The sequence below is a fragment of the Oncorhynchus masou genome, unplaced genomic scaffold (assembly GCF_036934945.1).
Source record: "Oncorhynchus masou masou isolate Uvic2021 unplaced genomic scaffold, UVic_Omas_1.1 unplaced_scaffold_814, whole genome shotgun sequence".
Taxonomy (NCBI): Eukaryota; Metazoa; Chordata; class Actinopteri; order Salmoniformes; family Salmonidae; genus Oncorhynchus; species Oncorhynchus masou.
Window position 1 is genome coordinate 278,608 of NW_027014614.1, and position 26,503 is coordinate 305,110.

At 45.1% G+C, this 26,503-nt stretch overlaps 1 protein-coding gene across 2 annotated transcripts in view; it reads right to left on the reverse strand.

The window, feature by feature from the left end:
* The window catches only part of LOC135537550 (NACHT, LRR and PYD domains-containing protein 12-like), a 186,376-nt gene that overhangs the window by 126,652 nt on the left and 33,221 nt on the right, over nt 1-26,503 (reverse strand). The gene's annotated exons all lie outside the window — the stretch shown is intronic.

Below are 26,503 nucleotides of genomic sequence, written 5' to 3' on the forward strand. Positions count from 1 at the left end.
ACTGTATATCAACTGTATATCCACTGTACTGTATATCAACTGTATATCCACTGTAATGTATATCAACTGTATATTCACTGTACTGTATATGTGTATATCCACTGTACTGTATATCAACTGTATATCCACTGTACTGAATATCAACTGTATATCCACTGTACTGTATATCAACTGTATATCCACTGTACTGTATATCAACTGTATATCCACTGTACTGTATATCAACTGTATATCCACTGTACTGTATATCAACTGTATATCCACTGTACTGTATATCAACTGTATATCCACTGTACTGTATATCAACTGTATATCCACTGTACTGAATATCAACTGTATATCCACTGTACTGTATATCAACTGTATATCCACTGTACTGTATATCAACTGTATATCCACTGTACTGTATATCAACTGTATATCCACTGTACTGTATATCAACTGTATATCCACTGTACTGAATATCAACTGTATATTCACTGTACTGTATATGTGTATATCCACTGTACTGTATATCAACTGTATATTCACTGTACTGTATATCAACTGTATATCCACTGTACTGTATATCAACTGTATATTCACTGTACTGTATATGTGTATATCCACTGTACTGTATATCAACTGTATATCCACTGTACTGTATATCAGCTGTATATCCACTGTACTGTATATCAACTGTATATCCACTGTACTGTATATCAACTGTATAGCTACTGTACTGTATATCAACTGTATATCCACTGTACTGTATATCAACTGTATATTCACTGTACTGTATATGTGTATATCCACTGTACTGTATATCAACTGTATATTCACTGTACTGTATATCAACTGTATATCCACTGTACTGTATATCAACTGTATATTCACTGTACTGTATATGTGTATATCCACTGTACTGTATATCAACTGTATATCCACTGCACTGTATATCAACTGTATATCCACTGTACTGTATATCAACTGTATATCCACTGTAATGTATATCAACTGTATATTCACTGTACTGTATATGTGTATATCCACTGTACTGTATATCAACTGTATATCCACTGTACTGAATATCAACTGTATATCCACTGTACTGTATATCAACTGTATATCCACTGTACTGTATATCAACTGTATATCCACTGTACTGAATATCAACTGTATATCCACTGTACTGTATATCAACTGTATATCCACTGTACTGTATATCAACTGTATATCCACTCTACTGTATATCTACTGTATATCCACTGTACTGTATATCAACTGTATATCCACTCTACTGTATATCAACTGTATATCCACTGTACTGTATATCAACTGTATATCCACTGTACTGTATATCAACTGTATATCCACTGTACTGAATATCAACTGTATATCCACTGTACTGTATATCAACTGTATATCCACTGTACTGTATATCAACTGTATATCCACTGTACTGAATATCAACTGTATATCCACTGTACTGTATATCAACTGTATATCCACTGTACTGTATATCAACTGTATATCCACTCTACTGTATATCTACTGTATATCCACTGTACTGTATATCAACTGTATATCCACTCTACTGTATATCAACTGTATATCCACTGTACTGTATATCAACTGTATATCCACTGTACTGTATATCAACTGTATATCCACTGTACTGAATATCAACTGTATAGCCACAGTACTGTATATCAACTGTATAGCCACAGTTCATTCTCTTATAGCTCTATGCTCCCTCTATCCAGTATACGCCCGAGGCTTCGTTCAGGTTTCAGCATCAGGCAGGTATAAACAGCCGAGTCGTAGGCTACAACCTGGGTTGTATTCATTAGTTTACTCCACAGCCAACCGTTTTAAATGTTACAGAAACATTTTATTCCAAACACTGTAGAACGTGACCTAAACGGTTTCTGATACATGTTGCTATGGTTGGCACTAATGAATACACACAACCTGTTTTGTGGAAGTGTAATTTGTTGTTAGGCTTTCCACAATATTTATTTGTCTCGCTTTCACACAACTGAGTGAAAAGCATAAAAAGTAGATTGTTTATTGCTTGTTGTGTTTTACGCCTGTTGTGAGAAGACAAGTCTACAGAACCTATGATACTGTAGGAGATCACCCTGGTCTATAGACCTATGATACAGTAGGAGATCACCCTGGTCTATAGACCTATGATACAGTAGGAGATCACCCTGGTCTATAGACCTATGATACAGTAGGAGATCACCCTGGTCTATAGACCTATGATACTGTAGGAGATCACCCTGGTCTATAGACCTATGATACAGTAGGAGATCACCCTGGTCTATAGACCTATGATACAGTAGGAGATCACCCTGGTCTATAGACCTATGATACAGTAGGAGATCACCCTGGTCTATAGACCTATGATACAGTAGGAGATCACCCTGGTCTATAGACCTATGATACAGTAGGAGATCACGCTGGTCTATAGACCTATGATACAGTACACTCTTAGAATAAAGGGTTCCAAACAGGTCCTCCGTCTGTCCCCATAGGAGATTATTTTGGGTTCCTGGAACAGAACACTCTGTGGAAAGGGTTCTTCATGGAACCCAAAAGGTACCAAAAAGGGTTCTACAAAGGGTTAACCTATGGGGACAGCCAAAAAACCCTTTCAGATTCTAGATAGTGTAGGAGCGATCACCCTGGTGCACACAGATGGGCACAGAACGAATTCACCCCACGCATCTAATTAATATCAAAAACATTTTAAGGAGAGTATGCCTATTATAACACTGTCCACCAACAATATCATCAACTATATGAATACACATAGCAATATCATCAACTATATGAATACACATAACAATATCATCAACTATATGAATACACATAACAATATCATCAACTATATGAATACACATAACAATATCATCAACTATATGAATACAAATAACAATATCATCAACTATATGAATACACATAACAATATCATCAACTATCTGAATACACATAACAATATCATCAACTATATGAATACACATAACAAGATCATCAACTATATGAAAACACATAACAATATCATCAACTATATGAATACACATAACAATATCATCAACTATATGAATACACACAACAATATCATCAACTATATGAATACACATAACAATATCATCAACTATATGAACACACATAACACTATCATCAACTATATGAACACACATAACAATATCATCAACTATATGAATACACAGAACAATCGTCGTCTTACCTTTTATCTCTCAATAGAAACAGAGTCTGAAGGATCATCAGGTCGTCAAAAGTTAGTTTCATTTGCTCTGCTCATTTACATATCAGGTTCTGCCTGTTCTCTCCCCCTCTCTCTTTATAGCTCTTACAATGTGTCTTGGCATACATTCTACAACTGTATGCAATTCTATACTTTACAATTGGCTTTACTAAGGTTTGTATCATTCACAACTAAAATTGATAAATAATTGTTTCACATGATCACTTGTATGGTCTACGCAGACACTTCATATGTGCACTTGCTCTGGAATGAGACAAATATTATTGTTATTTAATTCTAAATTCAATTATATTCTTCTTACTATAAAATCATATAATATCAAACAATGGCACAGGACTTATAAGCATATCTTGTCTGCTAAATGAACAAGACGACAGACTATGGCATGGCGCAGATAACATTCAGTAGGCCAACTCATATTCTGTTCTTCTGAAATACATGTTTATTTAGATCTGCCTAAAATAAACAATGGATTTATTGTGATGGTGTGTATTTAACTAATTTATAATTTAAAGAAAATGTCGATATTAAAACTTATCAGCGGCTTGTATGTTAATGCTAATTAACGGTCATTTGCCTTGAGACCTACAGTCTTTTGCATGACAATAAATGGCTGACAGTCACAGCTCCAGGTCTGTGTCTGGGTCTCCTACATTTTTATAATTTTTTATATTTCACCTTTATTTAACCAGGTATGCTAGTTGAGAACAAGTTCTCATTTGCAACTGCGACCTGGCCAAGATAAAGCATAGCAGTGTGAACAGACAACACTGAGTTACACATGGAGTAAACAATAAACAAGTCAATAAGACAGTGGAAAAAAAGAGAGTCTATATACATTGTGTGCAAAAGGCATGAGGAGGTTGTCAAATAATTACAATTTTGCAGATTAACACTGGAGTGATAAATGATCAGATGGTCATGTACAGGTAGAGATATTGGTGTGCAAAAGAGCAGAAAAGTAAATAAATAAAAACAGTATGGGGATGAGGTTGGTAAAATTGGGTGGGCTATTTACCGATAGACTATGTACCACTGCAGCGATCGGTTAACTGCTCAGATAGCTGATGTTTGAAGTTGGTGGTGGAGATAAAAGTCTCCCTCAATTCGTTCCAGTCACAGGCAGCAGAGAACTGGAACAAAAGGCGGCCAAATGAGGTGTTGGCTTTAGGGATGATCAGTGAGATACACCTGCTGGAGCGCGTGCTACGGGTGGGTGTTGCCATCGTGACCAATGAACTGAGATAAGGCGGAGCTTTACCTAGCATGGACTTGTAGATGACCTGGAACCAGTGGGTCTGGCGACGAATATGTAGCGAGGGCCAGCCAACTAGAGAATACAGGTTGTACTGGTGGGTGGTATAAGGTGCTTTAGTGACAAAACGGATGGCACTGTGATAAACTGCATCCAGTTTGCTGAGTAGAGTGTTGGAAGCTATTTTGTAGATGACGTCGCCGAAGTCTAGGATCGGTAGGATAGTCAGTTTTACTAGGGTAAGTTTGGCGGCGTGAGTGAAGGAGGCTTTGTTGCGGAATAGAAAGCCGACTCTTGATTTGATTTTCGATTGGAGATGTTTGATATGAGTCTGGAAGGAGAGTTTACAGTCTAGCCAGACACCTAGGTACTTATAGATGTCCACGTATTCAAGGTCGGAACCATCCAGGGTGGTGATGCTCGTCGGGCATGCGGGTGCAGGCAGCAAACGGTTGAAAAGCATGCATTTGGATTTACTAGCGTTTAAGAGCAGTTGGAGGCCACGGAAGGAGTGTTGTATGGCATTGAAGCTCGTTTGGAGGTTAGATAGCACAGTGTCCAAGGACGGGCCGGAAGTATACAGAATGGTGCCGCCTGCTTAGAGGTGGATCAGGGAATCGCCCGCAGCAAGAGCAACATCATTGATATATACAGAGAAAAGAGTCGGCCCGAGAATTGCACCCTGTGGCACCCCCATAGAGACTGCCAGAGGACCGGACAGCATGCCCTCCGACACACTGAACTCTGTCTGCAAAGTAGTTGGTGAACCAGGCAAGGAAGTCATCCGAAAAACTGAGCCTACTGAGTCTGACGATAAGAATATGGTGATTGACAGAGTCGAATGCCTTGGCAAGGTCGATGAAGACGGCTGCATAGTACTGTCATAACCTCCACAGCTCTAGGTCTGTGTCTGGGTCTCCTACATCATGACCACAGCTCCAGGTCTGTGTCTGGGTCTCCTACATCATGACCTCCACAGCTCTAGGTCTGTGTCTGGGTCTCCTACATCATGACCTCCACAGCTCTAGGTCTGTGTCTGGGTCTCCTACATCATGACCTCCACAACTCTAGGTCTGTGTCTGGGTCTCCTACATCATAACCTCCACAGCTCTAGGTCTGTGTCTGGGTCTCCTACATCATGACCTCCAGAGCTCTAGGTCTGTGTCTGCGTCTCCTACATCATGACCTCCACAGCTCTAGGTCTGTGTCTGGGTCTCCTACATCATGACCTCCACAGCTCTAGGTCTGTGTCTGGGTCCCCTATATCATGACAGCTCTAGGTCTGTGTCTGGGTCTCCTACATCATGACCTCCACAACTCTAGGTCTGTGTCTGGGTCTCCTACATCATGACCTCCACAGCTCCAGGTCTGTGTCTGGGTCTCCTACATCATGACCTCCACAGCTCTAGGTCTGTGTCTGGGTCTCCTACATCATGACCTCCACAGCTCTAGGTCTGTGTCTGGGTGTCCTACATAATGACCTCCACAGCTCTAGGTCTGTGTCTGGGTCTCCTACATCATGACCTCCACAGCTCTAGGTCTGTGTCTGGGTCTCCTACATCATGACCTCCACAGCTCTAGGTCTGTGTCCCCTATATCATGACAGCTCTAGGTCTGTGTCTGGGTCTCCTACATCATGACCTCCACAACTCTAGGTCTGTGTCTGGGTCTCCTACATCATGACCTCCACAGCTCCAGGTCTGTGTCTGGGTCTCCTACATCATGACCTCCACAGCTCTAGGTCTGTGTCTGGGTCTCCTACATCATGACCTCCACAGCTCTAGGTCTGTGTCTGGGTCTCCTACATCATGACCTCCACAGCTCTAGGTCTGTGTCTGGGTCTCCTACATCATGACCTCCACAGCTCTAGGTCTGTGTCTGGGTCTCCTACATCATGACCTCCACAGCTCTAGGTCTGTGTCTGGGCCTATTACATCATGACCTCCACAGCTCCAGGTCTGTGTCTGGGTCTCCTACATCATGACCTCCACAGCTCCAGGTCTGTGTCTGGGTCTCCTACATCATGACCTCCACAGCTCCAGGTCTGTGTCTGGGTCTCCTACATCATGACCTCCACAGCTTCAGGTCTGTGTCTGGGTCTCCTACATCATGACCTCCACAGCTTCAGGTCATGACCTCCACAGCTTCAGGTCTGTGTCTGGGTCTCCTACATCATGACCTGCACAGCTCCAGGTCTGTGTCTGGGTCTCCTACATCATGACCTCCACAGCTCTAGGTCTGTGTCTGGGTCTCCTACATCATGACCTCCACAGCTCTAGGTCTGTGTCTGGGTCTCCTACATCATGACCTCCACAGCTCTAGGTCTGTGTCTGGGCCTATTACATCATGACCTCCACAGCTCCAGGTCTGTGTCTGGGTCTCCTACATCATGACCTCCACAGCTCCAGGTCTGTGTCTGGGTCTCCTACATCATGACCTCCACAGCTCCAGGTCTGTGTCTGGGTCTCCTGCACCATGACCTCCACAGCTTCAGGTCTGTGTCTGGGTCTCCTACATCATGACCTCCACAGCTCTAGGTCTGTGTCTGGGCCTCCTACATCATGACCTCCACAGCTCCAGGTCTGTGTCTGGGCCTATTACATCATGACCTCCACAGCTCCAGGTCTGTGTCTGGGTCTCCTACATCATGACCTCCACAGCTCCAGGTCTGTGTCTGGGTCTCCTACACCATGACCTCCACAGCTCCAGGTCTGTGTCTGGGTCTCCTACATCATGACCTCCACAGCTCCAGGTCTGTGTCTGGGTCTCCTACATCATGACCTCCACAGCTCTAGGTCTGTGTCTGGGTCTCCTACATCATGACCTCCAGAGCTCTAGGTCTGTGTCGGTGTCTCCTACATCATGACCTCCACAGCCCCTGGTCTGTGTCTGGGTCTCCTACATCATCCTCTTCACTACCATTTCCTACTGGCTGCTGCTGTTCTAAGTGCTTCAATGGCCTGCTGTTGTCATCTGTCCTGATTGGCTCATCTGAAAGGTAGAGGACATTAGTTAGTTTTAAAGGGAGACTGCACTTCCTGATTTGGCCTCATTTTAGATTTCGTTCATTAAGAAATGCTCGTCTCAAGTGTGTTCGCAGGTTTGCTAAATATTTTGCCAATTAGCTTCCGCTTTGACTTTGGATACCCTATCTCCGGGGCTAGTGAGGGACCGTCAATAAATTACACCATGTAAATGAGACAAAAGTTTAATGTTTCACACTTTTTAGTTTTCATGAAATGCTTTCAATATTTCAAAATGCATATTATAAATGTATAGTTTGTTTGAGGTTTTAAATTCGTTGACATTTGGAGCTATTTGAATTTTAACATATTGTCCCATGTACATTGTGTAATTTACAGAAGGTTCCTAACTAGCCCAATAGGGATTTCCAAAGTCAAACTAAATTTACCACAAGCATTACGATTGGTTAGTGTGCAGCTGTACTACTAATTGATGATGATGTGTGCTGCCAGCTGTACTTCTAATTGATGATGATGATGATGTGTGCTGTCAGCTGTACTTCTAATTGATGATGATGATGTGTGCTGCCAGCTGTACTTCTAATTGATGATGATGATGATGATGATGTGTGCTGCCAGCTGTACTTCTAATTGATGATGATGATGATGTGTGCTGCCAGCTGTACTTCTAATTGATGATGATGATGTGTGCTGCCAGCTGTACTTCTAATTTGATGATGATGTGTGCTGTCATCTGTACTTCTAATTGATGATGATGATGTGTGCTGTCAGATGTACTTCTAATTGATGATGATGATGATGTGTGCTGTCAGCTGTACTTCTAATTGATGATGATGATTTGTGCTGTCAGATGTACTTCAAATTGATGATGATGATGATGTGTGCTGTCAGCTGTACTTCTAATTGATGATGATGATGATGTGTGCTGCCAGCTCTACTTCTAATTGATGATGATGATGTGTGCTGCCAGCTGTACTTCTAATTGATGATGTGTGCTGTCAGCTCTACTTCTAATTGATGATGATGATGATGTGTGCTGTCAGCTGTACTTCAAATTGATGATGATGTGTGCTGCCAGCTGTACTTCTAATTGATGATGATGATGATGTGTGCTGTCAGCTGTACTTCTAATTGATGATGATGATGTGTGCTGCCAGCTGTACTTCTAATTGATGATGATGATGTGTGCTGCCAGCTGTACTTCTAATTGATGATGATGATGATGTGTGCTGCCAGCTGTACTTCTAATTTGATGATGATGTGTGCTGCCAGTTGTACTTCTAATTGATGATGATGATGTGTGCTGTCAGATGTACTTCTAATAGATGATGATGATGATGTGTGCTGCCAGCTGTACTTCTAATTGATGATGATGATGTGTGCTGCCAGCTCTACTTCTACTTGATGATGATGATGTGTGCTGCCAGCTGTACTTCTAATTGATGATGATGTGTGCTGCCAGCTGAACTTCTAATTGATGATGATGTGTGCTGTCAGCTGTACTTCTAATTGATGATGATGATGATGTGTGCTGCCAGTTGTACTTCTAATTGATGATGATGATGATGTGTGCTGCCAGCTGTACTTCTAATTTGATGATGATGTGTGCTGTCATCTGTACTTCTAATTGATGATGATGATGATGTGTGCTGCCAGTTGTACTTCTAATTGATGATGATGATGTGTGATGTCAGCTGTACTTCTAATTGATGATGATGATGATGATGTGTGCTGCCAGCTGTACTTCTAATTGATGATGATGATGATGATGTGTGCTGCCAGCTGTACTTCTAATTGATGATGATAATGTGTCTGATGTATTGTTGTCTCTACCTTCTTGCCCTTTGTGGTGTTGTCTGATGTATTGTTGTCTCTACCTTCTTTCCCTTTGTGCTGTTGTCTGATGTATTGTTGTCTCTAACCTTCTTGCCCTTTGTGGTGTTGTCTGATGTATTGTTGTCTCTACCTTCTTGCCCTTTGTGGTGTTGACTGTGCCCAATAATGTTTGTACCATGTTTTTGTGCTGCTACGATGTTGTGCTGCTACCATGTTGTTGTTATGTTGTATTGCCACCATGCTGTGTTGTCATGTGCTGCTGCCTGGCTATGTTGTTGTCTTCGGTCTCTCTTTATGTAGTGTTGTGTTGCTGCCTGGCTATGTTGTTGTCTTTAGGTCTCTCTTTATGTAGTGTTGTGTTGCTACCATGTTGTTGCTATTTTGTATTGCCACAATGCTGTGTTGTCATGTGCTGCTGCCTGGTTATGTTGTTGTCTTCGGTCTCTCTTTATGTAGTGTTGTGTTGCTGCCATGCTGTGTTGTTGTCTTTAGGTCTCTCTTTATGTAGTGTTGTGTTGCTGCCATGCTGTGTTGTTGTCTTTAGGTCTCTCTTTATGTAGTTTTGTGTTGCTGCCATGCTGTGTTGTTGTCTTTCGGTCTCTCTTTATGTAGTGTTGTGTTGCTGCCATGCTGTGTTGTTGCCTTTAGTTCTCTCTTTATGTAGTGTTGTGTTGCTGCCATGCTGTGTTGTTGTCTTTAGGTCTCTCTTTATGTAGTGTTGTGTTGCTGCCATGCTGTGTTGCTGTCTTTAGGTATCTCTTTATGTAGTGTTGTGTTGTCTCTCTTTATGTTGTGTTGTGTTGCTGCCATGCTGTGTTGTTGTCTTTAGGTCTCTCGTTATGTAGTGTTGTCTTAGGTCTCTCTTTATGTAGTGTTGTGTTGCTGCCATGCTGTGTTGTTGTCTTTAGGTCTCTCTTTATGTAGTGTTGTGTTGTCTCTCTTGTTGTGATGTGTGTTTTGTCTATATCTCTCATTCCCAGCCCCTGTCCCTGCAGGAGGCCTTTTGCCTTTAAAGGTTAAACTATATATACATGTGTATGTATATACTATATACAGTATATTATACTCTATTGGCAGATGTGCTTTGGAACTATCCAAATAAAGTGAAACACAAGTTGAGCTTCGTTGACAGTCTACAGACTATCGACCTCACATTCAACTATGTATCAACTGATGAACACTTTAGTTTCCCCTCTGTAGATATGATTTGGGACGATCCATATAAAGACTGTTTATTTAAGTTAATATGCAGTAATCACTCAACACATCCACAATCTGTAACTGTTGTTGGGATGAATGAAATGGCCATTTTAGGACACAGGAGCAGATGGAGAAATGCACCAAGAGGGAAACAAACTGTCACTACATTTAAACGTGTCTTTCCTGTTGGGAAACAAACTGTCACTATATTTAAACTTGTCTTTCCTGTTGGGAAACAAACTGTCACTATATTTAAACTTGTCTTTCCTGTTGGGAAACAAACTGTCACTATATTTAAACGTGTCTTTCCTGTTGGGAAACAAACTGTCACTATATTTAAACTTGTCTTTCATGTTGGTGATGAAGAAACGCATCAGAGGCATAGTTTTAAAGTTAAAATTTGAATGAACCCCTTAGTCTGGGTCAACGCATAGAACATTGACCCAGTCCTCACGCTCCTCCTCAGTCATCCTGGTGTAGAGGCTGGAGTGGGACCTCTAGAACATTGACCCAGTCCTCACACTCCTCCTCAGTCATCCAGGTGTAGAGGCTGGAGTGGGACCTCTAGAACATTGACCCAGTCCTCACACTCCTCCTCAGTCATCCAGGTGTAGAGGCTGGAGTGGGACCTCTAGAACATTGACCCAGTCCTCACACTCCTCCTCAATCATCCAGGTGAAGAGGCTGGAGTGGGACCTCTAGAACATTGACCCAGTCCTCCTCAGTCATCCAGGTGAAGAGAATGGAGTGGGACCTCTAGAATATTGACCCAGTCCTCACGCTCCTCCCCAGTCATCCTGGTGTAGAGGCTGGAGTGGGACCTCTAGAACATTGACCCAGTCCTCACACTCCTCCTCAGTTATCCTGGTAAAGAGGCTGGAGTGGGACCTCTAGAACATTGACCCAGTCCTCACACTCCTCCTCAGTCATCCAGGTGTAGAGGCTGGAGTGGGACCTCTAGAACATTGACCCAGTCCTCACACTCCTCCTCAATCATCCAGGTGAAGAGGCTGGAGTGGGACCTCTAGAACATTGACCCAGTCCTCCTCAGTCATCCAGGTGAAGAGAATGGAGTGGGACCTCTAGAACATTGACCCAGTCCTCACACTCCTCCTCAGGCATCCTGGTGAAGAGCCTGGAGTGGGACCTCTAGAACATTGACTCAGTCCTCACACTCCCCCTCAGTCATCCAGGTGAAGAGGATGCAGTTGGACCTCTAGAACATTGACCCAGTCCTCCTCAGTCATCCAGGTGAAGAGGCTGCAGTTGGACCTCTAGAACATTGACCCAGTCCTCACACTCCTCCTCAGTCATCCAGGTGAAGAGGCTGCAGTTGGACCTCTAGAACATTGACTCAGTCCTCACACTCCCCCTCAGTCATCCAGGTGAAGAGGCTGGAGTTGGACCTCTAGAACATTGACCCAGTCCTCACACTCCTCCTCAGTCATCCAGGTGAAGAGGCTGGAGTTGGACCTCTAGAACATTGACTTAGTCCTCACGATCCTCTTCAATCATCCAGGTGAAGAGGCTGCAGTTGGACCTCTAGAACATTGACCCAGTCCTCACGCTCCTCCTCAGTCATCCTGGTGAAGAGGCTGCAGTTGGACCTCTAGAACATTGACTCAGTCCTCACACTCCTCCTCAGTCATCCAGGTGAAGAGGCTGCAGTTGGACCTCTAGAACATTGACCCAGTCCTCACACTCCTCAGTCATCCAGGTGAAGAGGCTGCAGTTGGACCTCTAGAACATTGACTCAGTCCTCACACTCCTCAGTCATCCAGGTGAAGAGGCTGCTGTTGGACCTCTAGAACATTGACTCAGTCCTCACGATCCTCTTCAATCATCCAGGTGAAGAGGCTGCAGTTGGACCTCTAGAACATTGACCCAGTCCTCACGCTCCTCCTCAATCATCCAGGTGAAGAGGCTGCAGTTGGACCTCTAGAACATTGACTCAGTCCTCACACTCCTCAGTAATCCAGGTGAAGAGGCTGCAGTTGGACCTCTAGAACATTGACCCAGTCCTCACACTCCTCAGTCATCCAGGTGAAGAGGCTGCAGTTGGACCTCTAGAACATTGACCCAGTCCTCACACTCCTCAGTCATCTAGGTGAAGAGGCTGCAGTTGGACCTCTAGAACATTGACTCAGTCCTCACACTCCTCAGTCATCCAGGTGAAGAGGCTGCAGTTGGACCTCTAGAACATTGACCCAGTCCTCCTCAGTCATCCAGGTGAAGAGGCTGCAGTTGGACCTCTAGAACATTGACCCAGTCCTCCTCAGTCATCCAGGTGAAGAGGCTGGAGTTGGACCTCTAGAACATTGACTCAGTCCTCACGTTCCTCCTCAGTCATCCAGGTGGAGAGGCTGCAGTTGGACCTCTAGAACATTGACCCAGTCCTCCTCAGTCATCCAGGTGAAGAGGCTGCAGTTGGACCTCTAGAACATTGACTCAGTCCTCACGTTCCTCCTCAGTCATCCAGGTGGAGAGGCTGCAGTTGGACCTCTAGAACATTGACTCAGTCCTCACGCTCCTCCTCAGTCATCCAGGTGGAGAGGCTGCAGTTGGACCTCTAGAACATTGACTCAGTCCTCACGATCCTCTTCAATCATCCAGGTGAAGAGGCTGCAGTTGGACCTCTAGAACATTGACCCAGTCCTCACGCTCCTCCTCAGTCATCCAGGTGAAGAGGCTGCAGTTGGACCTCTAGAACATTGACCCACTCCTCCTCAGTCATCCAGGTGAAGAGGCTGCAGTTGGACCTCTAGAACATTGACACAGTCCTCACGTTCCTCCTCAGTCATCCAGGTGAAGAGGCTGGAGTTGGACCTCTAGAACATTGACCCAGTCCTCACACTCCTCCTCAGTCATCCAGGTGAAGCGGCTGGAGTGGGACCTCTAGAACATTGACCCAGTCCTCACGATCCTCTTCAGTCATCCAGGTCTAGGAGGCTGCAGTTGGACCTCTAGAACATTGACCCACTCCTCCTCAGTCATCCAGGTGAAGAGGCTGCAGTTGGACCTCTAGACACGCAGATAAACACACACACATATTCACAGGTACTTTACAGGTCAGTGATTGGAATGGAAGATGGGTTAGAAGAGGCAGAATGGACCAGGGACTATAGAGACAGAATGGTCCAGGGACTATAGAGACAGAATGGTCCAAGGACTATAGAGACAGAATGGTCCAGGGACTATAGAGACAGAATGGTCCAGGGACTATAGAGACAGAATGGTCCAGGGACTATAGAGACAGAATGGTCCAGGGACTATAGAGACAGAATGGTCCAGGGACTATAGAGACAGTTCTGTGAGAAGAGACAGCATGTTCCAGGGACTATAGAGACAGAATGGTACAGGGACTATAGACAGAATGGTCCAGGGACTATAGAGACAGAATGGTCCAGGGACTATAGAGACAGAATGGTACAGGAACTATAGACAGAATGGTCCAGGGACTATAGAGACAGAATGGTCCAGGGACTATAGAGACAGAATGGTACAGGAACTATAGACAGAATGGTCCAGGGACTATAGAGACAGAATGGTCCAGGGACTATAGAGACAGAATGGTACAGGAACTATAGACAGAATGGTCCAGGGACTATAGAGACAGAATGGTCCAGGGACTATAGACACAGAATGGTCCAGGGACTATAGAGACAGAATGGTCCAGGGACTATAGAGACAGTTCTGTGAGAAGAGACAGCATGTTCCAGGGACTATAGAGACAGAATGGTACAGGGACTATAGACAGAATGGTCCAGGGACTATAGAGACAGAATGGTCCAGGGACTATAGAGACAGAATGGTCCAGGGACTATAGAGACAGAATGGTCCAGGGACTATAGAGACAGAATGGTACAGGAAATATAGAGACAGAATGGACCAGGGACTATAGAGACAGAATGGTCCAGGGACTATAGAGACAGAATGGTCCAGGGACTATAGAGACAGTTCTGTGAGAAGAGACAGCATGTTCCAGGGACTATAGAGACAGAATGGTACAGGGACTATAGACAGAATGGTCCAGGGACTATAGAGACAGTTCTGTGAGAAGAGACAGAATGTTCCAGGGACAATAGAGACAGAATGGTCCAGGGACTATAGAGACAGAATGGTCCAGGGACTATAGAGACAGAATGGTCCAGGGGTTATAGAGACAGAATGGTACAGGGACTATAGAGACAGAATGGTACAGGGACTATAGAGACAGAATGGAACAGGGACTATAGAGACAGTTCTGTGAGAAGAGACAGAATGTTCCAGGGACAATAGAGACAGAATGGTACAGGGACTATAGACAGAATGGTCCAGGGACTATAGAGACAGAATGGTCCAGGGACTATAGAGACAGAATGGTCCAGGGACTATAGAGACAGAATGGTACAGGGACTACAGAGACAGAATGGTTCAGGTCCAGGGATTGTAGAGACAGAATGGTACAGGGACTATGGAGACAGAACGGTTGAGGAACTATAGAGACAGAATGGACCAGGGACTATAGAGACAGAATGGTCCAGGGACTATAGAGACAGAATGGTCCAGGGACTATAGAGACAGTTCTGTGAGAAGAGACAGCATGTTCCAGGGACTATAGAGACAGAATGGTACAGGGACTATAGACAGAATGGTCCAGGGACTATAGAGACAGTTCTGTGAGAAGAGACAGAATGTTCCAGGGACAATAGAGACAGAATGGTCCAGGGACTATAGAGACAGAATGGTCCAGGGACTATAGAGACAGAATGGTCCAGGGGCTATAGAGACAGAATGGTACAGGGACTATAGAGACAGAATGGTACAGGGACTATAGAGACAGAATGGAACAGGGACTATAGAGACAGTTCTGTGAGAAGAGACAGAATGTTCCAGGGACAATAGAGACAGAATGGTACAGGGACTATAGACAGAATGGTCCAGGGACTATAGAGACAGAATGGTCCAGGGACTATAGAGACAGAATGGTCCAGGGACTATAGAGACAGAATGGTACAGGGACTACAGAGACAGAATGGTTCAGGTCCAGGGACTGTAGAGACAGAATGGTACAGGGACTATAGAGACAGAATGGTCCAGGGACTATAGAGACAGAATGGTTCAGGTCCAGGGACTGTAGAGACAGAATGGTCCAGGGACTATAGAGACAGAATGGTCCAGGGACTATAGAGACAGAATGGTCCAGGGACTATAGAGACAGTTCTGTGAGAAGAGACAGAATGTTCCAGGGACTATAGAGACAGAATGGTACAGGGACTATAGACAGAATGGTCCAGGGACTATAGAGACAGAATGGTCCAGGGACTATAGAGACAGAATGGTCAAGGGACTATAGAGACAGAATGGTCCAGGGACTATAGAGACAGTTCTGTGAGAAGAGACAGAATGTTCCAGGGACAATAGAGACAGAATGGTCCAGGGACTATAGAGACAGAATGGTCCAGGGACTATAGAGACAGAATTGTCCAGGGGCTATAGAGACAGAATGGTACAGGGACTATAGAGACAGAATGGTACAGGGTCTATAGAGACAGAATGGAACAGGGACTATAGAGACAGTTCTGTGAGAAGAGACAGAATGTTCCAGGGACTATAGAGACAGAACGGTACAGGGACTATAGAGACAGAGAGACAGAATGGTACAGGGACTATAGAGACAGAATGGACCAGGGACTATAGAGACAGAATGGTCCAGTGACTATAGAGACAGAATGGTCCAGGGGCTATAGAAACAGAATGGACCAGGGACTATAGAGACAGAATGGTCCAGGGGCTATAGAGACAGAATGGTACAGGGACTATAGAGACAGAATGGTACAGGGACTATAGAGACAGAATGGTCCAATTTGTAAGACGCACTGGATAAGAGCGTCTGCCAAATGACTTAAATGTAAATGTAAATGTACAGGGACTATAGAGACAGAATGGTACAGGGATAACAGAGACAGAATGGTACAGGGACTATAGAGACAGAATGGTACAGGGTCTATAGAGACAGAATGGTCCAGGGACTATAGAGACAGAATGGTCCAGTGGCTATAGAGACAGAATGGTCCAGGGGCTATAGAGACAGAATGGTCCAGGGGCTATAGAGACAGAATGGGACAGGGGCTATAGAGACAGAATGGTCCAGGGGCTATAGAAACAGAATGGTCCAGGGGCTATAGAGCCAGAATGGTCCAGGGGCTATAGAGACAGAATGGTCCAGGGGCTATAGAGACAGAATAGTCCAGGGGCTATAGAGACAGAATGGTACAGGGACTATAGAGACAGAATGGTACAGGGACTACAGAGACAGAATTGTTCAGGTCCAGGGACTGTAGAGACAGAATGGTACAGGGACTATAGAGACAGAATGGTCCAGGGACTATAGAGACAGAATGGTTCAGGTCCAGGGACTGTAGAGACAGAATGGTACAGGGACTATAGAGACAGAATGGTACAGGGACTATAGAGACAGAATGGTCCAGGGACTATAGAGACAGAATGGTACAGGGACTATAGAGACAGAATGGTTCAGGTCCAGGGACTATAGAGACAGAATGGTACAGGGACTATAGAGACAGAAAGGTACAGGGACTATAGCAACAGAATGGTACAGGGACTATAGAGACAGAATGGTACAGGGACTATAGACAGAATGGTCCAGGGACTATAGAGACAGAATGGTCCAGGGACTATAGAGACAGAATGGTACAGGGACTATAGAGACAGAATGGACCAGGGACTATAGAGAGAATGGTACAGGGACTATAGAGACAGAATGGGCCAGGGACTATAGACAGAATGGTCCAGGGACTATAGAGACAGAATGGTCCAGGGACTATAGGGACAGAATTGTACAGGGACTATAGAGACAGAATGGACCAGGGACTATAGAGACAGAATGGTACAGGGACTATAGAGACAGAATGGACCAGGGACTACAGAGAGAGAATGGACCAGGGACTATAGAGACAGAATGGTACAGGTGCTATAGAGACAGAATGGTCCAGGGGCTATAGAGACAGAATGGTCCAGGGACTATAGAGACTATCTTGGCCAGGTCGCAATTGTAAATGAGAACTTGTTCTCAGCTTGCCTACCTGGTTAAATAAAGGTGAAATAAAAATAAAATAAAAATTGGTGGAGTCCTCTCATTGGTGGAGAGGAGTTAGAAATAGAATGTTTCCTCTCTCATTGGTGGAGAGGAGGTAGAACAGAATGTTTCCTCTCTCATTGGTGGAGAGGAGGTATAAACAGAATGTTTCCTCTCTCATTGGTGGAGAGGAGTTAGAACAGAATGTTTCCTCTCTCATTGGTGGAGAGGAGGTAGAACAGAATGTTTCCTCTCTCATTGGTGGAGAGGAGGTAGAACAGAATGTTTCCTCTCTCATTGGTGGAGAGGAGGTATAAACAGAATGTTTCCTCTCTCATTGGTGGAGAGGAGGTAGAACAGAATGTTTCCTCTCTCATTGGTGGAGAGGAGGTAGAACAGAATGTTTCCTCTCTCATTGGTGGAGAGGAGGTAGAACATAATGTTTCCTCTCTCATTGGTGGAGAGGAGGTAGAACAGAATGTTTCCTCTCTCATTGGTGGAGAGGAGGTATAAACAGAATGTTTCCTCTCTCATTGGTGGAGAGGAGGTATAAACAGAATGTTTCCTCTCTCATTGGTGGAGAGGAGGTAGAACAGAATGTTTCCTCTCTCATTGGTGGAGAGGAGGTAGAACAGAATGTTTCCTCTCTCATTGGTGGAGAGGAGGTAGAACAGAATGTTTCCTCTCTCATTGGTGGAGAGGAGGTATAAACAGAATGTTTCTCTCTCATTGGTGGAGAGGAGGTAGAACATAATGTTTCCTCTCTCATTGGTGGAGAGGAGGTATAAACATAATGTTTCCTCTCTCATTGGTGGAGAGGAGGTATAAACAGAATGTTTCCTCTCTCATTGGTGGAGAGGAGGTATAAACCGAATGTTTCCTCTCTCATTGGTGGAGAGGAGGTATAAACCGAATGTTTCCTCTCTCATTGGTGGAGAGGAGGTATAAACAGAATGTTTCCTCTCTCATTGGTGGAGAGGAGGTAGAACAGAATGTGTCCTCTCTCATTGGTGGAGAGGAGGTAGAACAGAATGTTTCCTCTCTCATTGGTGGAGAGGAGGTATAAACCGAATGTTTCCTCTCTCATTGGTGGAGAGGAGGTATAAAACCGAATGTTTCCTCTCTCATTGGTGGAGAGGAGGTATAAACCGAATGTTTCCTCTCTCATTGGTGGAGAGGAGGTATAAACAGAATGTTTCCTCTCTCATTGGTGGAGAGGAGGTAGAACAGAATGTTTCCTCTCTCATTGGTGGAGAGGAGGTAGAACATAATGTTTCCTCTCTCTCATTGGTGGAGAGGAGGTATAAACAGAATGTGTCCTCTCTCATTGGTGGAGAGGAGTTAGAAACAGAATGTTTCCTCTCTCATTGGTGGAGAGGAGGTAGAACAGAATGTTTCCTCTCTCATTGGTGGAGAGGAGGTAGAACAGAATGTTTCCTCTCTCATTGGTGGAGAGGAGGTAGAACATAATGTTGCCTCTCTCTCATTGGTGGAGAGGAGGTAGAACAGAATGTTTCCTCTCTCATTGGTGGAGAGGAGGTATAAACCTAATGTTTCCTCTCTCATTGGTGGAGAGGAGGTATAAACCGAATGTTTCCTCTCTCATTGGTGGAGAGGAGGTATAAACCGAATGTTTCCTCTCTCATTGGTGGAGAGGAGGTATAAACAGAATGTTTCCTCTCTCATTGGTGGAGAGGAGGTAGAACAGAATGTTTCTTCTCTCATTGGTGGAGAGGAGGTAGAACATAATGTTTCCTCTCTCTCATTGGTGGAGAGGAGGTATAAACAGAATGTGTCCTCTCTCATTGGTGGAGAGGAGGTATAAACAGAATGTTTCCTCTCTCATTGGTGGAGAGGAGGTAGAACAGAATGTTTCCTCTCTCATTGGTGGAGAGGAGGTAGAACAGAATGTTTCCTCTCTAATTGGTGGAGAGGAGGTATAAACAGAATGTTTCCTCTCTCATTGGTGGAGAGGCGGTAGAACATAATGTTTCCTCTCTCTCATTGGTGGAGAGGAGGTAGAACAGAATGTTTCCTCTCTCATTGGTGGAGAGGAGGTATAAACCGAATGTTTCCTCTCTCATTGGTGGAGAGGAGGTAGAACATAATGTTTCCTCTCTCTCATTGGTGGAGAGGAGGTATAAACAGAATGTGTCCTCTCTCATTGGTGGAGAGGAGTTAGAAACAGAATGTTTCCTCTCTCATTGGTGGAGAGGAGATAGAACAGAATGTTTCCTCTCTCATTGGTGGGTTACAGTATATATTAATAGCTTTTTTAATTTTTCATCTTTCCCTCCATATCCATTGACATATTCACATATTCCTTCACTTTCTCTCTTCCTCTCCCTCTTCTCTCCTCCTCCCTCCATCAATCTTCTTCTCTCCTTCTCTCTTCCTCTCCCTCTTCTCTCCTCCTCCCTCCATCAATCTTCTTCTCTCCTTCTCTCTTCCTCTCCCTCTTCTCTCCTCCTCCCACCATCAATCTTCTTCTCTACTTCTCTTCCTCTCCCTCTTCTCTCCTCCTCCCTCCATCAATCTTCTTCACTCCTCCTCTCTTCCTCTCCCTCTTCTCTCCTTCTCGCTTCCACTCCATCATCTCTCCTTCTCTCCTCCCTCCCTCTTCTTCTCTCCTCCTCCTCCTCCCTCCACCTTCTCTCCTCCCTCCCTCTTCATCTCTCCTCCTCCTCCTCCCTCCATCTTCTTCTCTCCATCTTCTTCTCTCCACCTTCTCTCCTCCTCCATCCACCTTCTCTCCTCCCTCTTCTTCTCTCCTCCTCCCTCCATCTTCTTCTCTCCACCTTCTCTCCTCCTCCATCCACCTTCTCTCCTCCCTCTTCTTCTCTCCTCCTCCTCTGTTTAAAGAGCAACACTGCCACCTACTGTGCATCAACTTTTTTCTCCTTCCTCCTCTTAATCTACATCCACACATGTTTACTTCTTCTACTTCCTCCTCTTCCTCTATATCCACACATGTTTACTTATTCTTCACCTTCCTCCTCTTCCTCTACATCCACATATGTTTACTTCTTCTCCCTCATCTTCCTCTCCCTTCATCTATCCATCCTTCTCCTACCTCATTCCTCCCTCATCTTGTTCTCTTCTTACCATGTCCTCCAGTTCTTTCTCTCTCATTCTCTTCCTCCTCCACTACCTGTAGAGGTGGTGTCTACTCCCCCAGGAACGTAATAGTATTTCCTTCTCAACACACACACACACACACACACACACACACACACACACACCTCTGGACCAGAAGGTTGATCCCAGTGGTAGCGACACAGAGGGTGGTGGTTGGGGGGTAACCTCATGACTCTGGACCAGTAGGTTGATCCCAGTGGTAGAGACAGAGGGTGGTGGTTGGGGGGTAACCTCATGACTCTGGACCAGTAGGTTGATCCCATTGCTAGAGACAGAGGATGGTGATGGGGGGTAACCCCATGACTCTGGACCAGAAGGTTGATACCAGTGGTAGAGACAGAGGGTGGTGATGGGGGGTAACCACATGACTCTGGACCAGTAGGTTGATCCCATTGGTAGAGACAGAGGGTGGTGATGGGGGGTAACCCCATGACTCTGGACCAGAAGGTTGATCCCAGTGACTCTGTAATGTTATAACTCTATCCCAACCCTTAACCATTCATAATGAGGCCCTAATCTTAATGTTTAAACTCTATCCCAAACCTTAACCATTCATAATGAGGCCCTAATCGTAATTTTTAAACTCTATCCCAAACCTTAACCATTCATAATGAGGCCCTAAACTTAATGTTAAAACTCTATCCCAAACCTTAACCATTCATACTGAGGCCCTAAAGTTTATATTTTAACTATTTTTTCCATCGCTAACGGCACGTCTCAGCCCTTCAACACATTGTGTTAACACAGGCTGGGCCAACTATCATCACAACACATTGTGTTAACACAGGCTGGGCCAACTATCATCACAACACATTGTGTTAACACAGGCTGGGCCAACTATCCCAATTTGTAAGTCGCTCTGGATAAGAGCGTCTGCCAAATGACTTAAATGTAAATGTAATGTAAATGTAAATCATCACAACACATTGTGTTAACACAGGCTGGGCCAACTATCATCACAACACATTGTGTTAACACAGGCTTAGCCAACTATCATCACAACACATTGTGTTAACACAGGCTTAGCCAACTATCATCACAACACATTGTGTTAACACAGGCTTAGCCAACTATCATCACAACACATTGTGTTAACACAGGCATGACCAACTACAGTGGGGCAAAAAAGTATTTAGTCAGCCACCAATAGTGCAAGTTCTCCCACTTAAAAAGATGAGAGAGGCCTGTAATTTTTATCATAGGTAGACTTCAACTATGACAGACAAAATGAGGGAAAACAATCCAGAAAATCACATTTTTTATTAATTTATTTGCAAATTATGGTGGAAAATAATAATTTGGTCAATAACAAAAGTTTACACAGCAACTCGTATCTCTCAGAGAGTCACTATTCCACTAAGACCTAATTGAAACACAAAGCAGGAAATGGAATCAGAGCTGTGTGTGTCATCCTTATTGAAAGTCCTGTTAACTCTCTCACAAAAACACACATGTAAAAACGCTTGCACTCACACACACACACACACACACACACACACACACACACACACACACACACACACACACACACACACACACACACACACACACACACACACCCCTCCAGCTCAATCTAGCCATCTCTGGTCACTGTCAGCAGCTAGTTAATGAGAAGGGGACTAAAATCAATAAACACCTTGGGAGGAATTCCTGATTACCTAGCCCTCCTGTCTGTCTGTCTGTCTGTCTGTCTGTCTGTCTGTCTGTCTGTCTGTCTGTCTGTCTGTCTGTGTGTCTGTCTGTGTGTCTATGTCTGTCTGTCTGTGTGTCTATGTGTGTGTGTGTGTGTCTGTCTGTCTGTCTGTCTGTCTGTCTGTCTGTCTGTCTGTCTGCCTATGTGTGTGTCTGTCTGTCTGTCTGTCTGTCTGTCTGTCTGTCTGTCTGTCTGTCTGTCTGTGTGTCTATGTGTGTGTGTGTCTGTCTGTCTGTCTGTCTGTCTGTCTGTCTGTCTGTCTGTCTGTCTGTCTATGTGTGTGTGTGTCTGTCTGTCTGTCTGTCTGTCATTGTGTGTGTCTGTCTGTCTGTCTGTCTGTCTGTCTGTCTGTCTGTCTGTGTGTCTGTCATTGTGTGTGTGTCCTTTATCTTCCTCAGTGGGGAAAGAGAGAAATGAAGAAGTACATTTAAAGATGAACGTCGTCCTGAATCATTTCTGTTGACTAATCTCTCCCTCTCTCTCTCTCTCTCTTGGTATCCCTCCACAGCAACAGTAATCTCTCAGAGTCTCTCTCTCTCCCTCCCTCTCTCTCTCTCTCTCTCTCCCTCCACAGCAACAGTAATCTCTCAGAGTCTCTCTCTCTCTCTTTTTCCATCTGTTCTGACTCTCTCCCCTCCCTCTCTCTCTTTTTCCATCTGTTCTGACTCTCCCCCCTCCCTCTCTCTCTTTCCCTCTGTTCTGACTCTCTCCCCTCCCTCTCTCTCTCTTTCCATCTGTTCTGACTCTCACCCCTCCCTCTGTTCTGACTCTCTACCCTCCCTCTCTCTCTTTCCCTCTGTTCTGACTCTCTACCCTCCCTCTCTCTCTCTTTCCCTCTGTTCTGACTCTCTACCCTCCTCTACCCTCCCTCTCTCTCTTTCCCTCTGTTCTGACTCTCTACCCTCCCTCTCTCTCTCTTGTCCTCTGTTCTGACTCTCTACTCTCCCTCTGTGATATCTACGTTTTTTTTAAATAAAAGTGTTCACACAAAGTGAACCGTTTTTGCTTTGTAATCATGGGTTATTGTGTGTAGATTGATGAGGGGAAAAACACATTTAATCAATTTTAGAATAAGGCTGTAATGTGACACAATGTGTAAAAAGGGGTCTGAATACTTTCTGAATGTTTCTGCATATCAGTATATTAGAGAGAGAGAGAAGAGAGGGCAGAGAGCATTAGAGAGAGAGAGAGAGAGAGAGGGGGAGAGAGGGAGAGAGCGGAGAGCAGGCTGAGAGAGCAGTGAGAAGAGAGAGAGAGCAGAGAGAACAGAGTGAAGAGAGAGAGCAGAGAACAGAGAGAAGAGAGAGCAGAGAAAGCAGAGGGAGAGAGAGAGCAGAGAGAAGAGAGAGAGCAGAGAGCAGAGAGAAAAGAGAGCAGAGAAAGCAGAGGGAGAGAGAGAGAGCAGAGAGAACAGAGAGAAGAGAGAGAGCAGAGAAAGCAGAGGGAGAGAGAGAGAGCAGAGAGAGCAGAGAGCAGAGAGAGCAGAGAAAGCAGAGGGAGAGAGAGAGAGCAGAGAGAACAGAGAGAAGAGAGAGAGCAGAGAACATTTACATTACATTTAAGTCATTTAGCAGACGCTCTTATCCAGAGCGACTTACAAATTGGTGAATTCACCTTCTGACATCCAGTGGAACAGCCACTTTACAATAGTGCATCTAAATCATTTAAGGGGGGGTGAGAAGGATTGCTTTATCCTATCCTAGGTATTCCTTGAAGAGGTGGGGTTTCAGGTGTCTCCAGAAGGTGGTGATTGACTCCGCTGTCCTAGCGTCGTGAGGGAGTTTGTTCCACCATTGGGGGGCCAGAGCAGCGAACAGTTTTGACTGGGCTGAGCGGGAACTGTACTTCCTCAGTGGTAGGGAGGCGAGCAGGCCAGAGGTGGATGAACGCAGTGCCCTTGTTTGGGTGTAGGGCCTGATCAGAGCCTGGAGGTACTGCGGTGCCGTTCCCCTCACAGCTCCGTAGGCAAGCACCATGGTCTTGTAGCGGATGCGAGCTTCAACTGGAAGCCAGTGGAGAGAGCGGAGGAGCGGGGTGACGTGAGAGAACTTGGGAAGGTTGAACACCAGACGGGCTGCGGCGTTCTGGATGAGTTGTAGGGGTTTAATGGCACAGGCAGGGAGCCCAGCCAACAGCGAGTTGCAGTAATCCAGACGGGAGATGACAAGTGCCTGGATTAGGACCTGCGCCGCTTCCTGTGTGAGGCAGGGTCGTACTCTGCGGATGTTGTAGAGCATGAACCACGCCAAGGTTCTTAGCGCTCTGGGAGGAGGACACAATGGAGTTGTCAACCGTGACCAGAAGCTCTCGGGGTGTGCGAGAACACGTGGGCGGACGAAGAGAGAGCAGTAGGAGTAGCAGTGTTATCTGTGGTGATCCATGTTTCCGTCAGTGCCAAGAAGTCGAAGGACTGGAGGGAGGCATAGGCTGAGATGAACTCTGCCTTGTTGGCCGCAGATCGGCAGTTCCAGAGGCTACCGGAGACCTGGAACTCCACGTGGGTCGTGCGCGCTGGGACCACCAGATTAGGGTGGCCGCGGCCACGCGGTGTGGAGCGTTTGTATGGTCTGTGCAGAGAGGAGAGAACAGGGATAGATAGACACATAGTTGACAGGCTACAGAAGAGGCTACGCTAATGCAAAGGAGATTGGAATGACAAGTGGACTACACTTATCGAATGTTCAGAACGTTAAGCTTACGTAGCAAGAATCTTATTGACTAAAATGATTGAAATGATACAGTACTACTGGAGTAGGCTAGCTGGCAGTGGCTACGTTGTTGACACTACACTAATCAAGTCGTTCCGTCGAGTGTAATAGTTTCTACAGTGCTGCTATTCGGGGGCTAGCTGGCTAGCTAGCAGTGTTGATTACGTAACGTTACGTTAAAAGAACGACAATAGCTGGCTAGCTAACCTAGAAAATCGCTCCAGACTACACAATTGTCTTAGATACAAAGACGGCTATGTAGCTAGCTAGCTACGATCAAACAAATCAAACCGTTGTACTGTAATGAAGTGAAATGAAAATGTGTACTACCTGTGGAGCGAGGCGGAATGTTGACCGGGTTGTTGAAGTTCAAATCGGAAGACGTTGGCTAGCTGTTGGCTAGCTAGCTAGCAGTAACTCCTATGTTAAGGACGACAAGTAGCTGGCTGGCTAACCTCGGTAAATTAAGATAATCACTCTAAGTCTACACACTCTAAACTACACAATTACCTTGGATACGAAGACAGCAAAGACAACTATGTAGCTAGCTAACACTACACTAATCGAGTCGTTGAGTGTAATAGTTTCTACAGTGCTAGTGGACGTTAGCTAGCTGCTGTGCTAGTGGACGTTAGCTAGCTGCTGGGCAGAAAGCAGTGTAGACTACGTTAGGACGACGAAATACGATAATTACGCAATTATCTTTGATACAAAGACGGCTATGTAGCTAGCTAAGAAGAAATTGCTAAGATTAGACAAATCAAACCGTTGTACTATAATGAAATGTAATGAAAAGTTATACTACCTGCGGACCGAAGTGTAGATGCGACCGCTCGCTCCAACCCGGAACCGGAAGAACAGAGAGCAGAGAACAGAGAGAGCAGACAGAGCAGAGGGAGAGAGAGAGCAGACAGAGCAGAGGGAGAGAGAGAGCAGTGGGAGAGAGAGAGCAGAGGGAGAGAGAGCAGAGAACAGAGAGAGCAGAGAGAAGAGAGAGACAGCAGATAATGAGAGCAGAAAGAGAGAGAGCAGAGAGAGCAGGGAAAAGCAAGAGAGCAAATAGAGAGGGCAGAGGGCAGAGGGAGAGAGAAGAGAGCAGAGAGCAGAGGGAGAGAGAAGAGACCAGATAGGGAGAGCAGAGAGAGCAGAGTGAGCAGAGAGAGGAGAGAACAGAGATAGAGCAGAGAGAGAGCAAGCAGAGAGCAGGCTGAGAGAGCAGCGAGAGAAGAGAGAGAGCAGAGACAGCAGAGAGAGCGAGCAGAGAGAGAAGAGAGGAGAGAGGGCAGAGAGGGCAGAGAAAGAGAGAGAGCAGAGAGGAAGAGCAGAGAGCAGAG